Source organism: Gymnoscopelus braueri (genome assembly GCF_963280865.1).
Source record: "Gymnoscopelus braueri genome assembly, chromosome: 20".
NCBI lineage: Eukaryota > Metazoa > Chordata > Actinopteri > Myctophiformes > Myctophidae > Gymnoscopelus > Gymnoscopelus braueri.
In genome coordinates, this window is record NC_137622.1 from 16,183,616 (window position 1) to 16,199,314 (window position 15,699).

The window sequence follows — 15,699 nt, forward strand, 5'->3', positions numbered from 1 at the left end:
ATTCCATTTTCCCTCTGTTGGCAGTTGGCTTTTAACACCACGTCCACTCCCCTGCCCCATGGCAGAGCCCTGCATGTCTCCCTACGGAGTTGAGCCAGATGGACGCACGCAGCGGGCCATGTGACCTCCACATAAAGCCCTCACCAGTCAGCCCCCAGCTGCCGGTGTGCGGCTATAGCCAGATGAGAAGGTCCCCTTCCCTCCTAATTTAAGGGCCTGTCTGCTTGGCGTGACGCAGAGAAGGTCGCACGTCAAGCCGATTGCACATCGAATGCGTGAAAAGAAAAAAAAATAAGAAAAACACAGGGGGGAGAGAGAGAGAGAGAGAGAAAAACATGCGTCTCACTCTCCCCTTGCTCGTCATGGCACTGACCCGCGCAGGCCAGACGGACATAGGATATTGATTCTACACATGGAGGCGGCTCCACTCTGACAGAGGGATTTGGAGCAGTGTCTCTGTTTGAAAAGTGTTTGCATGGTAAATCACAGCAGGGCCAAGAGCTTTAGTATCCTTTACTTATTCCATTTCACAGGTCTGTGAGCCACTTCACAGCAAGAATGACACATCTCCCAAAGCCATTCAGTTTGGATGACCAGCTCCGGCTGAGACCCCAGGCGAACGTGCACACACACACACACACACACACACACACACACACACACACACACACACACACACACACACACACACACACACACACACACACACACACACACACACACACACACACACACACACACACACACACACACACACACACACACACACACACACTCCTTTTTCAGCAGTTCATCATTTCTCAATGTCATTTTTAATGAACGTGAGATCACATTAAGTCACAGCCGTCTCAAATCATAAACCTCCGTAATAAGTGGAAATAGATGTACAGTCCACGACCACTGGGATACACCCCGTCTGTCTCCAACTCTGTAAATGTAATATATGGAACGATATGTTACAATCACATGTCCCTGCCCCTGTCCATGAAGAGCACAGCAGTTTTTTCTCTCTCTACATGCAGTACAGTAAATACTGTATATTCCAGGGTTCACACTGGACTAGCTGAAGCCAGCTAGTGGAAATAGTTCTTAAAAAATAAACCACATATACTGTTCTGTTGTACAAATATGACCACTCTGATGAATTGCTACAGTATATTGGCATGTATATATAATTTAATATGCCTACTTTGAGCCGGAAAGCAAGAAAAAGTCACAACAGTAGACCCAAGATTACAATGACTAACAATGCTATTATGTTCCTTGTCGCTTCTCTCTCTTTCTCTCTGTCTCTATTATCCTCCCTCTCTCTCTCTCTCCCTCCCTCTCTCTCTCTCTACCCCTGCCTTTCTTCTCCTTTATAATCTCATTTCACCAGAGACCTCGGTGAGGGGGAAGGAGGTTTTCCCGCGGTATCACACAAGAGAGGCTACTCTTCCAACAGGAGGAAAAATGAAGCAAATAAATAAAGAGAAAATCGAATTCCTTCAGCCGTTGCAGGAGTGCCAGGCAATGAATCAGCAGAATAAATTCTCTCCAGAGATAAACAAACATGATATTTCAGCTCGGAGCTAGAGGACGAGCAAAAAGAGAGGACTGGCGTCCGCCGTTCTCGTAAAGTTTCAGCACGCTCCGGACCGTAAAACGGAGCCGCAACCTCCCCCTTCTCCCCCTGATGGAGAGCCTCGGGTGGGGACGACTTTACTACTGAGGATACGTGTCAAAAACAACACTAAGAAAGACACACATACAGTACACGCACACACACGCGCACACGCACACACACACACACACACACACACACACACACACACACACAAACGCCCTCAAGCAGAGTTTTAGCACCTTAGATATACAGCCTCATATGAAAAACCATTAAAGCGGAATATGGAGCCGCAACATTCTGTCAACACGCTCAGAGTTCATACATATGATTTAAACTTAATGTATACCAAAACTCTACCTGCTTGTGATATATAGTATGTGTTGTATGTAATAAAATAAAATAAAACACAGACAGGACCGAAAGCCTGGCATAAAATATGCAGAAAACCTTGAACTATGAACCTTTCCAAATTATTCACAGAATTGATTTACGTCAGCACAGCAGTCCGGGAGGACTTTGTGAACGTACTGTATATACTGGTGAAGGAGATGAGGTCAATAAAAGTTACACATGCAAAGTATGAATGACAACTTTGTCATGTTCCAGTAGGCAGTGTTTCAAATAGAAGCAGACATTCGCGACTCCCTCGCTGTGGCTGAGAGACGATAACAAGATGGCAATGACTGCCACAGTCACAACAACAGTTCTGCTCTCGACTTTAAAGGTCAAAAGCTCCTGCGAGTTCCTCCGCCGTCTTTCATGCCTCCCGGCTGAAGCAGGGGTGAGATGCGGGATGCTGGAGGAGGCAGAGGCGGTCGTGTGCGGTGAAACTTGGAAAGAGAATGCCGGGGGATGTGTGCAGAATGAGAATGCATGTAGGAAATAAACAAGTTCATTTACACCTCTGTGAGTGGTTCATACTGTGAGAAATCAAATCTGACAGCTGTTAAAAGTACCGAAATTTTAATTTCAACTGGTGTTCGAACTTTTTGGCGAGGGAGAAAATTAGACATAAGATGGCTATGTGACAGCTGGATTCTGTTTTTTTTTCCTGGGCGAGAACAAGCGTACGTTTCGCTTGTTTAGCACAAGGTGCTGAAGTCAGATTCTTGGCTGAGGTTTACGGTTTGTCTAATGTATTGGATTGTTTCCAAAAACAGACAACTTCTTGTCAGCTTTAATGATTTCCATAACACAGACACACATTACTTTGGCAGGTTCAGTGTGTTTCAGAGGAATGGCAGGGTGAACTCCAGAGCTGCTATTCTCTGTTGTCTCACTGGAGAAAAAAAACAACAACACATAATTGGAATCGGCATTGTATCGCCGGCACTATAACTCTTGTATTGCTGGTGTCAGCTAAAATTAGAAATAAAGGCACGTGTAATATGAACCGTGTGCTAAAGACATAAAAGAATAGCAGAGGAAACAGTTGCCTGTCTGTCTGTCTTATGAATCTATCAATTCACAAAACCTGTGTTTGTCCTGGGCATAACTCAGGCCTCAAACTTGGCATGTGTGTCCCATATGACCCGGTGGTGTGCAGTGCCGACTGGCAATTTGATGGGACCAATGGATCCCGAGAACTGAAAAAACACAAATATCTGTATGTGTCTGACAGCGGCTCTATGGAGGATGCACTGAATATCTGTGTTTTTCGGGGGAGTGTATGCATCTGCTTCCCTGATTGCCGTCACGTTTGTGCTGCTTAGCCAATATAAATGGCAGCGTTTGCAATGGAACCGAAAGAGCTGTGGTTGTAGTGAAAGAAGCGAGTAAAGCAGCGGCGCGAAGCATAACGTGATGCGCAGGAAGATGACAATGGGGACATCGGATAACAGGACATAACGGGTGGGGCGTGTATTCCTGAATTGCATCGTTCCCGACTTACATGGCCCAGAGTAGGCCAAGAATTCCAGGAATCTCTGTCTGTCTGTCTGACTTGACTATGAAGTAGGAAGGTGCCCTTCGGGCCTACTCGGGGCCATGCATGTCGGGAACGATCCAAGTTAGGAGTATTATAGTCATCATACATGTTATCATGGGCACTTCTCTCCGGCTCCTCGAACCTCAGCTCGACCCCCCGCGAAGGGACCAAACAGCGTCGAGCCACACCACCAAGCACATCCATCCCACAAACCTCCCCTCCTGTTCCCTGTCCAGGTGAAGTGACCACTATCCGTGGCATCTCCCCACCGCCACACCCCCCCCCTCTGTGAATTCAGATGTGTCCACTGCATACATAACGAGATCAGGAGCGTCACCCTTGATGAACTCGGGTGTGAACTCGGCTACTCCTCGGATTGGGGCCCATGACCCACCTTTCTCCCACCCATTTTGCCAGCCTAGGCTGGCTCAGGGTGGAAGACAGGGTTAAACAACTAAAAATGGGACTGGCCTTCAAAATTGTAAATGCAAATTTGCCCGATATGCCCCCAATTCCCGCATATCTGAGTAAATACCTCCAAAAGCGACACCCACAGTCACAATACCAGAGGGAGCGTTAACAACAATTTGGTACCACCCACCCATAAATCAAACATGGGCAAATTCTCCTTCTACAGCACTGCCACCCAGGATTGGAATAGTCTAACTCCACCCCTCAAAAAATGCAGTTCGCTGGGCTCATTTAAAAGAGCCTTAAAAAATCACCTTTCAGGAGGCCAAAGGTGGAGGTAGTACCATTTTCCCGTTAGACAGCAGACCCCCCCCCCCCTGTTCTTGTACATATTTTTTCCCCCTCTTTTTTAATTTTTTTTGTTGTACATAGTGTTATATATTGTTTTTGGCTGTTTATTTTGTAATGATATTTGAACTGTGGTGCCACTATATATGCCTATGAATTAAATACCAAGGCCCTCATTGGAAACAAGTCCGCAAGGACTTTTATGAACGGACCTGTTAGACAAAGTATTTTAAATGTAACTGTGCTGTTTTACATTTTTTGCCTAATAAAATATTCAAGTGTCCACTTCATATTACACAAGATCAGAAACGTCAATCTCGCTCAGCAACATAAACTGCCTGAGATTTTTTTCATCTCAGAAACATAGCAGCGGTACCACCCCTCCTGTCGCAACCAGATGCAGAAAAAATTATCCATGCCTTCATCACTTAGACCAGTGGTTCTCAACCAGTGGTCCTTGAGGAGTTTCCAGGTGGTCCCCAGCTAAACGATGTAGAGTTGGTAACCAAATGGACCCTTATAAGTCTTTAACTCTTGAGAGTGTAACATTAAACCAAATGGACCCGTAAGTTTCATTTTACGCTCTCAAGATTTAAATTGTTGTCAAACATCTGCACTACTTAATTTACTAGACTTCTACACAATCAGAGAATGTAGAAGAATTGTTTCCAACGATAACAAAATATTCTAAGTCTTGGGTCTGAGAGTCGAATAAATAATGGACCTTGATACACTGTATGAAGAGGGTTGAAAACCACTGGCTTAGACTACTGTAAGGCCCTGCTCACAGGACTCCCAAAAGAGTAACAGACTACAACTCATACAGAACTCTGCTGCTAGACAATTAAAAATAAATAAAAAGGGGAACACATCACACCAGTCCTGTCCACTCTCCATTGGCTCCCGGTCTCCCATAGATTTCAAGGTTCTACTCATGGTTTATAAAGCACTCAATGGCCCAGGCCCTGCATACATTACAGACTTTCTATTGCCATACAATCCATCTAGTGTTGGCTCCATTTAATTAGGATTAAAACCTATAGGCCTACTCTGTGTGGAGTTTGCATGTTCTCCCCGTGTCTCCTAGGGTAGTTAATACCCTCACAAAAACATGTAGTAATCCTGGTCACTATACCGCCTCCCCCATGACAGCCGGGGCGCCTGATGGAGGGGAAGGGAACTGGTTGGAATAACGTGTTCCTTCCACGCGCTACGTCCAACCAGGGAAACTCCCCCCTGTCAGGTGACAAGAAGGTCAGTTGGCTCTCATGCCTGAAGGAAGCATGAGCTCGGCCCTGGCCTCCCTACTGTGGGGTGACAGGTGTAATACTGGTGTAGGGCTGGTGTAGTGCCCAGGATCACTTAGGAAATTGGCACCGGGTGAAAAAAATGGGTTACAAAAATCGCGGGATAAAAATTAAAAAAAAAAAAAAAAAAACCTATAGTTGACCGGAGTCCGGCAGGAATCTACACTAGGCCCCGTCCTGTTTTCCCTCAACACTAAATATTGTAGAAATTGTATGTAGAAAAAAGCTTACAAGCTCACTACGCATAATAACACTGAATATTCGCCCCCTAGAACAGGGTCACTATAGGGGTTTCAAGTGGTTAAAATGTCTCATTAAAACACACATCTGTTCTTGTGCACCGGACATAATTAGGCCTATTATGTTGTAGATAACCAATATTTTGCACGTGACAGTGTGCATCTCCGCTCTGCAATGTAGAAGCCAAGACACAAGGAAGAGTCCTACTTGAAGGAACTCACCCGAAATCGATATACTGTAGGAGCAGCTAGCTAACATTGTGAATGACGGAGCTATCATCCTTCACTATTTATAGTGTGTGATGGTCCATGAACCATGAAATTAATAAATAGCATGCTCAGTAATTGCCTGGAAACCAAGTGCTGTGGCAAAGTGAGGTATGAAATCAGCTGCATCAGATGTGGTCCCTAATAAGTTGACACATTATTGTCATTGACCTTCAAGCAATTAAAACGGAAGAGGGAGTGCGAGAGAGAGAGAGAGAGAGAGAGAGAGAGAGAGAGAGAGACTGAGAGAGGAGGAGGAGGACTGCAAGGAGAAATGGAGGCAGGGTTAAGAGGAGCTGAATTGAGAGGCTGGCAGACTCTATTAGAATAGGAGACTCTTCATTAAAAGGCACTGACAGAGAGAGAGAGGGGCGGGGTGTGTGCGTGCGTGCGTGCGTGCGTGCGTGCGTGCGTGCGTGCGTGCGTGCGTGCGTGCGTGCGTGCGTGCGTGTGGACAGGACCTGCACCCAGAGAGCCTCTATATCACTCATATCTTTTTTTTGCCGATGGGTTCCAAGATTGCTCACCAATATATATTTTCATACATTAGCTGGTACAGTATACAGTATGACTCCATATCTGTTCCTATCTTTCCTGAATAAAGTATCATTTCACTTTCCAGGTATGCGGATGACCTTGCGCTTGCATGTATCGAAGACCAAGTGCATTGTTTTGCATAGGTACTAGAACAGTGCTGGCCAGGGACTCCCTCTGAATCTATCTAGGGCGGAGACCCTAAATACAGTTAGTCAGAAACATTAAATGAATTGGTGTCATAATTGGTGATCACTTGGCATGGTCAGACCATATCGATGCTATTGTTTTAGAGGTAAGTCCACTGGTGTATTGGTCTGATTGGGCTATAATGTTTGCAATATAACCATCAAGAATGAAACCAAGCCATTCTGAAGCAGAAAATACCAGTGACCAGGTAGGATCTGTAATCACTTTTTGTCAGGAGGAAAACAACAGACGGACAGACGGACGGACAGACAGAGATTTTGTTATAGTAGGATACCTTTCCAACACTAAAAATAAAGGCATGTGGCCTATGTTTTATAAGGGAATCATTTTGTTCATAGTTAACAAAGAAAAGACTAAATCAACACACTTGAAGTGAACAAATTACATCAAGTGCCATTGTACTAATCCACTGAATTATCATGTAAATTACTACGTTGTTATTAGCATTTTAGTAGAACTGTGTGAACTGTGTAGAAATGTGTGCAAAACTAAATTCTCAGTCAGTGCAAAAGTCCAGTTCAATTATATGCAGCATCACATTCCACAATGCCATCAGAAGGCAAAATTATGTTTTTCATAGCAGATGACAAAGGAAAAACAAAATCGAAATACTTGCAGTGAATAAATTATATCAAGTGCCATTGTGCGTAACCACAGAAGGTTTATTCCATTCATCATTAGCATTTTAGAACAAACAAAAAGTGTGCAAATAAAAATTCTCAGTCAGTGCAATTACAGTAAACTAACTGATTGCATCACATTTCACAATGCAATACAGAAAGGCAAATTTGTTGCAGTGATTCATGTTACTCACTCAAGTCAGTGTTATGGCTGTGATTGAATACCGTCTGTGAGTGCTTTGTAGTTTTGCTCATAGCTACAGACAGCCAGTCTGAGGCAGTCTGTGAGGTATGTGTCAATAAAGGAGGCTCCTGTACTTTGAATTGATGATTTCCATCTGTGGAAATGTCATCTCACAAACTGATAAGTTGATCTAAAGTAGGCACTCACTGTCAGTGCACAGACGGTGAGGAGAAGAAACTTCTCTTTGCTGACAAGCCCCCAAAAGTCACTGTCCCTTGATCTGGCTTTCAGCTCTGTCATCATCCACCTGGCAAAGTCAAATCTCGATGGAATTTAGCTGCTACCTGTTCGATATCAAAAGGCAGGAATGGGTTCGAGACGAACGCAGCCATAACTTCCATGAACGTCTAGCTCAGTAAAATACCGAATTAACTCCAGCTGCCAGTTTGTCGAGGTGAGCACAGTACTGCACAGGGTGAAAAGCATTCATGTCTTTGTTGGCCTGTGAGATTTTCTCCAGGTTAGGAAAGTGCATACAGCCTCGTGTTCTTTAGATGTGCTGTCCAAACACTGCAGCTTGACCTTGTATAAATTCACCGTGCTTATCAGGTGTCTGTATTTTCCCAGCAGCGTGTTGTGTACATTCAGTTTTGCAGTTCGGTCTGTAGAAAACCTAAGTCCAGTTGCCATGCATCAGTTCCTCATCCCCCTTGTTTCTTGTCGACAGAAAAAGTTTTTATTTCAGGCAGCAAGTCAACAGATCACTGCAGCACTTTGCCAGTGGTGGAAAGTAACTAAGTATATTTACTCAAGTACTGTACTTAAGTACAATTTTGAGGTATTTTTTTCTTTACTGGAGTATTTGCAAATTTCAGTAGGCCTACTTTTACTTCTACTCCACTATATTTCAGAGGCAAATATTGTCTCTACATATATTGCCACTATACAATTATTAGAACACTTTAATAGTTACTAGTTACTTTGTAGATTTTGATTATTAAAACAAAACATATATTGACCACTTCAGCCCTATATACATTTCGTCCATTTGAAAATAGCCGATCTACAAGCTCACAATTTTTCCACCACTGCACTTTGCCACAACTCAACCACATTTCTTCAGAATCGAGAACCAAACTTTTGTAAGCGAGTGACATTTGTGTTGTTATTGTCTCCGCCAGGCCGAAAGGCATGGGGAGACAATGTTTTGCACCCTGTCCGTCCGTCCGTCCGTTCGTCCGTCCGTCCGTCCGTGTGTCCGTCCGTGTGTCCGTCTGTGAACAGCTAATCTCCGGTACCTTTGGCTTGATCGAAGTGAAACTGTGCACACACACTCCCTGGATGCCAGAGCAGAACCTCTGCCCCAAATGTCTCACATTTTTACAGTACTCCTACAGATTTTGTCCAAACACCACGCAAATCGGTACACAGTATCTCTATAGTCATTAAACAAAACGAGTCTTCCAGATTTGTCATATTCCATCCTGATTGGCTAAGATTGGCTTCCAAAGTTAGCAGGACTGCTCCATTTTCAACAAAATGCCTCAAATTATGAACACAGTGTGCGATTTCTGTGAAATTTTGCACGCACATTCCAACTAGGCCAAGGAAGAAATGCCACTTGAACATTTTCACATCGGCCTCATGGTGGCGCTATAACAAGCCAATTTGCGTTTTTACCTTTAACTGCACCGATGTGTGTAAAACTTTGTATGTACACTCCCTATAGAGGCCAAAGGAAAATGTTTGCCCTGCATTTTTCACATCCGCTTTTTATAGCGCCACCAGGAGGACGACTTATGTAAAGCAATATTTTTAATATTACTCCTTCAGATTTTATCAAATCGCAAATCGGTACACATGCTCTCTATAGTCATGTGATCAAGACGGCTCTGTTTAACTTTTCATATTCCATCCTGATTGGCTGAGATTGTTTGATCTAAAGTTTGCAGGAGTGGCCCGTTTTCAACTAAATGCCGCGAATCATGAACGCAGCATCCGATTGCGGTGAAACTTTGCACGCAGATTTGCACTACGTTGAGGAAGAAATGCCACACTTTTAACACATCGGGTGCCAGCGTTTTATTAAAAACAGATTACTTTGAGTGCCAGAGATCTCACCGTTTGTAACGCTTTGTAACGCTGTGCTGTTTATAGCTGTCGAGCACCCACACGTAAACAATGGATGCGTGCACGACGATCGATGGTCCTGGCTAACGCCTGGAACAATAACATCTCTCACACGAGTCGCTATTACGTAAATGACTTGTTTTCCCCAATGTAAAAAGTTTCGGAGCTGCAGAGGTTTTCATCAAGGAGACAGAACGAGAGCGGACGGGGAGCCATGTTTTTTGGCACGGTGATCCATCTGTCCCTTCCTTCTCAGAGTCACCGTGGGTGATTCCAGAGCTGCGCTAGCCCCCCTTGTGAAAAAAAGAAAAAAAAAAGAATTGATAACACGTTTTTTACCATGTTTGGCACCTGATGTGTTAATATTGCCCTATTATAGTGCCACCAGGAGGCCAATTTTTGCACACATTTTTTTTTCATATTACTCCTATACAAATTGTGTCAAATTGTGTCAACATCACGCAAATCGGTACACCTTATCTCTATAGTTAAGTAATCAAGACGGATCCGTACGACTTTTTCATATTCCTGACTTGGCGGGGACCTGTGCTCCGAGGAGACATTTTCTAGTTGTCTCCGCCGTAGGTGGAGAATATGTTTTCGCTTCGTCCCGCCGTGTGTGAGCAAACATTGTTAGCCAAGCTAACATTGGTCAAGCTCCACGTGACACGTGTCAATATGTTGACACCAATGCCTTTGATTGGCTAGAGGGACGCATGACGACATAGAATCCTATAAATAGGTGTGTCACTTCAAAAAGATTTTACTTTTTGAAGTGAGGTAAGACAGGACCAATCAGTCTTGATTGGAACAGTACGTTCCAGTCCAAATCACCCGTCCGTGCGTGTGTGTGTGTCCCTTTGAGAACACCTAACATTGGTCAAGCAAAGGCGCAGAAGGCCAAAGCTAAGAAAGCATACTCATCTACAACAGTAACACAGAAGAGGACTATAGAGTTGAATTGATCCCACAACAACAAGGCCGAAGTCTTAATACTGTAACAATTGGCCACCTTGATCAAATACATTATGTAGCACTAGAGAAAACTGACATAGATCAAACACACCAATCAACTGCTGAAACTGTTCAAGACAACAATGAAGATGAAGAAGACAGACAAGTATTTGAACAAACCAGTCAATTACGACCACTCCCATATGACACATTGCTTCAAGAAGAACATTCTTTAGATGCAAACACTACATATTCAGTCGCCCCTGCAGAACACCAAAAACCACGCACATTCTACCAACAGTACCTTGCAGTACAAATCACCCGTCCGTGCGTGTGTGTGTTCCTCTGAGAACACCTAACATTGGTCAGTTTTACGTGACATCACAATATGTAATATAAATATATAAATAGGAGGCTGAGATCACACAATGTAACTAACTCCCATTATGCAAACTAAAGAAGCAGCAAATGAGCATCTGAAACCTGATGAAGACGCAAAGGCGCAGAAGGCCAAGGTCTGCTGGCGGAGACTTGTGCTCCGAGGAGCACATTTTCTAGTTTATTTATGTATTTGTTTAGTTGTTTAGTTGTTTATTTATTTATAGTGAGATCACAGTTGTTTTCTCTTTTTATAGGGCTATGTTGTTTTCAGTTATTGTTGGAAGTCATGACAGCCAGTTCCCACCTGATGTTATGTGGGAGTTCAGACTGCTCCACACCGTACTGAATAACTGCTAGCTTGCATAACATCTTCAGATTAGGACTTAAATCTAAGATATACAGGTCATCAGGTGTGTTGTATCCTCCAAAGAGGATGACACTTTCTCCCACCATGCAACAACCCATCCAAATGCTACCACACAGGACTTTCCCTTTGGGCTCAACCTTCTTCCATGAGAAGGTCTGTGGATTTAATTTCCAGAGATCATTGAAGGTCTGGTTCCAGTTTCCGCCACCAAATATGTACAGCTCTCCATTGAAGGCAAAGGCTGAATGACAACAGTGTCCTTCTGTATGAAGCTGTGCAGAAGGTGTGCTCAGCCAGCAGTTGGTCTCTGTGTCAAACACTGTGATGATGTTGTTGTGGTCACTCTGGTCCCCATAGCTCCCAAATACAAACATCTTTGTCCCGATGATGGTGGCAGAGTGATGTAATGAAAAAGGTGGTGGAGTTCCTCTGGTGTTAATTAAAACCAGACCATTGTGGTGGTGTCCAACTTGTGGATGTCATTAGTGTGTCCAGTCAGCTTGGTCTTTTCTCCATAAATATACATGACCTTCCTCAAGACACAGGCTGAGTGGTGGTACCTCTCCTCTGGAACAGTACCGGCAATATTGGGTTTGGACCATCTGTGGTTGTCAACATCAAATGAATAAAGCATGTTACGGTAAGGACTATATCCCCCCCAGATGTAGACAATATCTTCTACCAGAACAGCTGTGTGGCCCCTGTGCACGCAGGGAACCTCAAGGTGACGTTCTCCTCTTCCATGTGTCCATGGGGGCAACTTCCTCCAGCGCAGGGACACTGTGTTGAAGATGTGGACTTCAATGTGATCACTGTTGTTCTTGTATATTCCAAATGAGTACAGCTTGTGTCCAACTACCACAGCAACTGGGTAGTAATTCTTAGGTCCTCCTTTCAGATGTATCGTCCAGTGAAACATTTCACACACCAGCACCACTTTGTGAATCAGTGCAACTAACTTACAGAAGAGGTTGCTAGAAGGCAGGGCAATTTTCTTTCAGAAGTTGCTGGAAACAAATTGCCCCGCAATAACAACATTTAAAAGGACAGTTACATCTGATGTAATAATGATGTTGTGATCTCATTGCGTGATGACATCATTATATGGAATAGCTAATGACGTTACTCAACCTGAATGGCTATTTTAGCTAAATCCATGATCTGAATTGTGTCAATACTATGACATCAGTAATCCATATTTGGGCATAGTGAGATAAAAACACACTACATGTGTGAATTAATGACTCCTCTGACAGGAGGGAGAATTATAACGTTTCTTTGTGACGCTGAGCTGGCATTAGGACCACGCTTAATAACAAAATATGAATTCTGCATTCCAGCAGCCTGTATGAGTTCCAGTCTGTGCACTAGGAATATTTTAGTCATGCTGCTTCAGTTGAACCACATACATGAGTTTACTGATTACATGCATTTATTCTATTGCAATGTGACCAATCTGGGAACCCAGAACCAAATGAGAAGGAAAAACAGCGCCCTCTGCTGTTTGTACTATCTCACTTGGCTCTGGGACAATGACGACGTAGCACCCGTGCGCAAGGAAACCGGGGTTTTGGTCTGCCTTCAGCGTTTCACTTCCGGTGGTGCGACTATGTTTTCATTCCCACTAACAATATGTCTACACGGAACACCACTTCTCCCAGAGAACATGGATCGTTTTGGTTATAAGCCCACTTGTTTCTATGATAAAAGAGCAAGTTAAAATGTGAATATCTTTTCGTGGTTTTGTCTGCTCCGCGGACGCTATTGTTAAATTAGTTTCGGTTGGTTTCGAGTGGGGAATGATCGGCGGACACGTAAATCCCGCCCACTACATTTGATTGGGTAAAGCGCGGCCTGCTTCCTGATCTGAAGGCACGCCCACTTGTAGCCCAGTGTGTACACGTTATGACGAACCTTCACGACAGATTCCAACGCAGAGCAGAATCTGTTCTTGAGAGATTACAATGTGACTGACACTTTGTTCATAAACATACAGATGCACATATTGCGCACACAACACACACAAGGCATGTGAGTTACAGAGCAAAGGCTTTGTTCTACAGGAAGTCTCTCTCTCTCTCTCTCTCTCTCTCTCTCTCTCTCTCTCTGTGTGTTAAGTTCAGCTTGAGTCCTGCCACTGAGTGATGATCCATACATCCATCTATCAATGTATCTATCTATCTGTACAGTTGTGTGTCCGGGTAGCTAAGTCAGTAGAGCGTTGGCCTTTGAATCACAAGGTTCTGGGTTCAATCCCAGACACTGTTTCAAGGCAAGTACTGGAAGCTGATGGTAGGTGGTGCTCCCAAACACTATTATGCCGGAGATTAGCTGCTCGCAGACAGACGGACGGACAGGGTGCAAAACATAGTCTCGGCACTATGTTTTGCACCCTGTCCGTCCGGCCGTGTGTCCGTCTGTCTATCAGCAGCTAATCTCCGGCACTGTTGGCCCGCTCGCTGTGAAACACACATTCCCTGGATGACAGAGCAGAACCTCTGCCCCCAACTTTTCAGATTGGCCTGTTATAGCGCCACCATTATGCAAAACTATTTTTTTTATATTACTCCTACAGATTTTGTCCAAAAGTCACACAAATCGGTACACGGTATCTCTACAGTCATGTGATCAACACAGATCTGACCGATTTTCCTTATTCCAGCCTGATTGGCTAAGATTAGCTTCCAAAGTTTGCAGGATTGGTCCGTTTTGAACAAAATGCCTCAAATCATGAACTGATTTCTGTGAAATTGTGCACGCACATTCCCACTAGGCTGAGGAAAAAAATGCCACTTGAAAATGTTCAAATCAGCCTCATGGTGGCGCTATAACAGGCCAATTCACGTTTTTACCTATAACTGCACCGATCTGCGTGAAACTTTGCACGCACCCTCCCTAGAGGCCAAGGAAAAACCTCTGCCCTGCATTTTTCACATTTGCTTTTTATAGTACCACCAGGAGGCCAACTTTGGTGAAACACATTTTTGGATATTACTCCTACAGACTCTGTCCAAAGATCACGCAAATCGGTACACAGTATCTCTATTAGTCATGTGATCAAGACAAATCTGTCCGATATACTGTATTTCATATTCCATCCTAATTGGCTTCTATTGGCTTCTATTTTGAACAAAATGCCTGAACTCATCAATGCAGCGTGCGATTTCCGTGAAATGTTGCATGCACATTCCCACTAGGCCGAGGAAGAAATGCCATCCTTCTCACATTGGCCTGTTATAGCACCACCAGCAGGTATACATTTTTGCAAAACAAATTTCTGGAACAAAATGCCTCAAATTGTGAGCCGTTTAAGGCCTGAGAAGAAATGGCACCCTTTTCGCATTGGACTTTTATCAGGAGGCCACAATAGCCTACCTGGCCTGGCGGAGACCTGTGCTCCGAGGAGCACTTTTTCTAGTTCTCTTATCTAATTGGTTTGATTGAATACTTTATTAGTCAGAAATGTAAACAGCACGAGGTACAAAAGGGATAACACAAAAAAGTCCAGCTCTAGGTCCACCTCTAGTTTCCATTGGGGTTTTAATGCAGCGCCTCTGCAGCACTGACAACAGCTACAACAGTGGATCAAGAAAGAGAGAGAGGCGTTTGCAAAACTGAACATTAATCAAGAATAATGTAGTTTACAACCTATTATTTTCGGGAGCTACAGGGATTGCGAGTTGATTGCGATCGTTTGTACATTGTACGTATGCATGTTTTTACTTTATTTACTGTGTATACTCTACTAGAGAGAGAGAGAGAGAGAGAGAGAGAGAGAGAGAGAGAGAGAGAGAAAAGAAGATGACCCGGCTGTGCTGTAAACTCATCACATCATCTGATATACCGTACATATCATAATAGTCTAGTGGGAAGAAGGGAGTATCGTGCACCCACTGGAAATATACTTCTAATCAGTGTTTTCTGATTGGAAAAAATGTGCTGAAAATTATGAGCTATGTTAAAAAGTTGTCAGTGGTGCCATAATTGAAAAATCTATTTTCACTATATCTCAGACAATATTGCACTTTTATAAGGTGTCCAGACCTATGTTTTGAGGGTCTAGGATAAAAATGAAACTATTCTTAAAGTGATCACGTACCCACGTACCTGCCATTACAATATAATCACATTTGTACCAATTATCATGCAAATGTTTTCAGCCATTTGTAAAATAAATGGTTACCAAGAATAGCTTTCTTCACCAATGTGTTCAT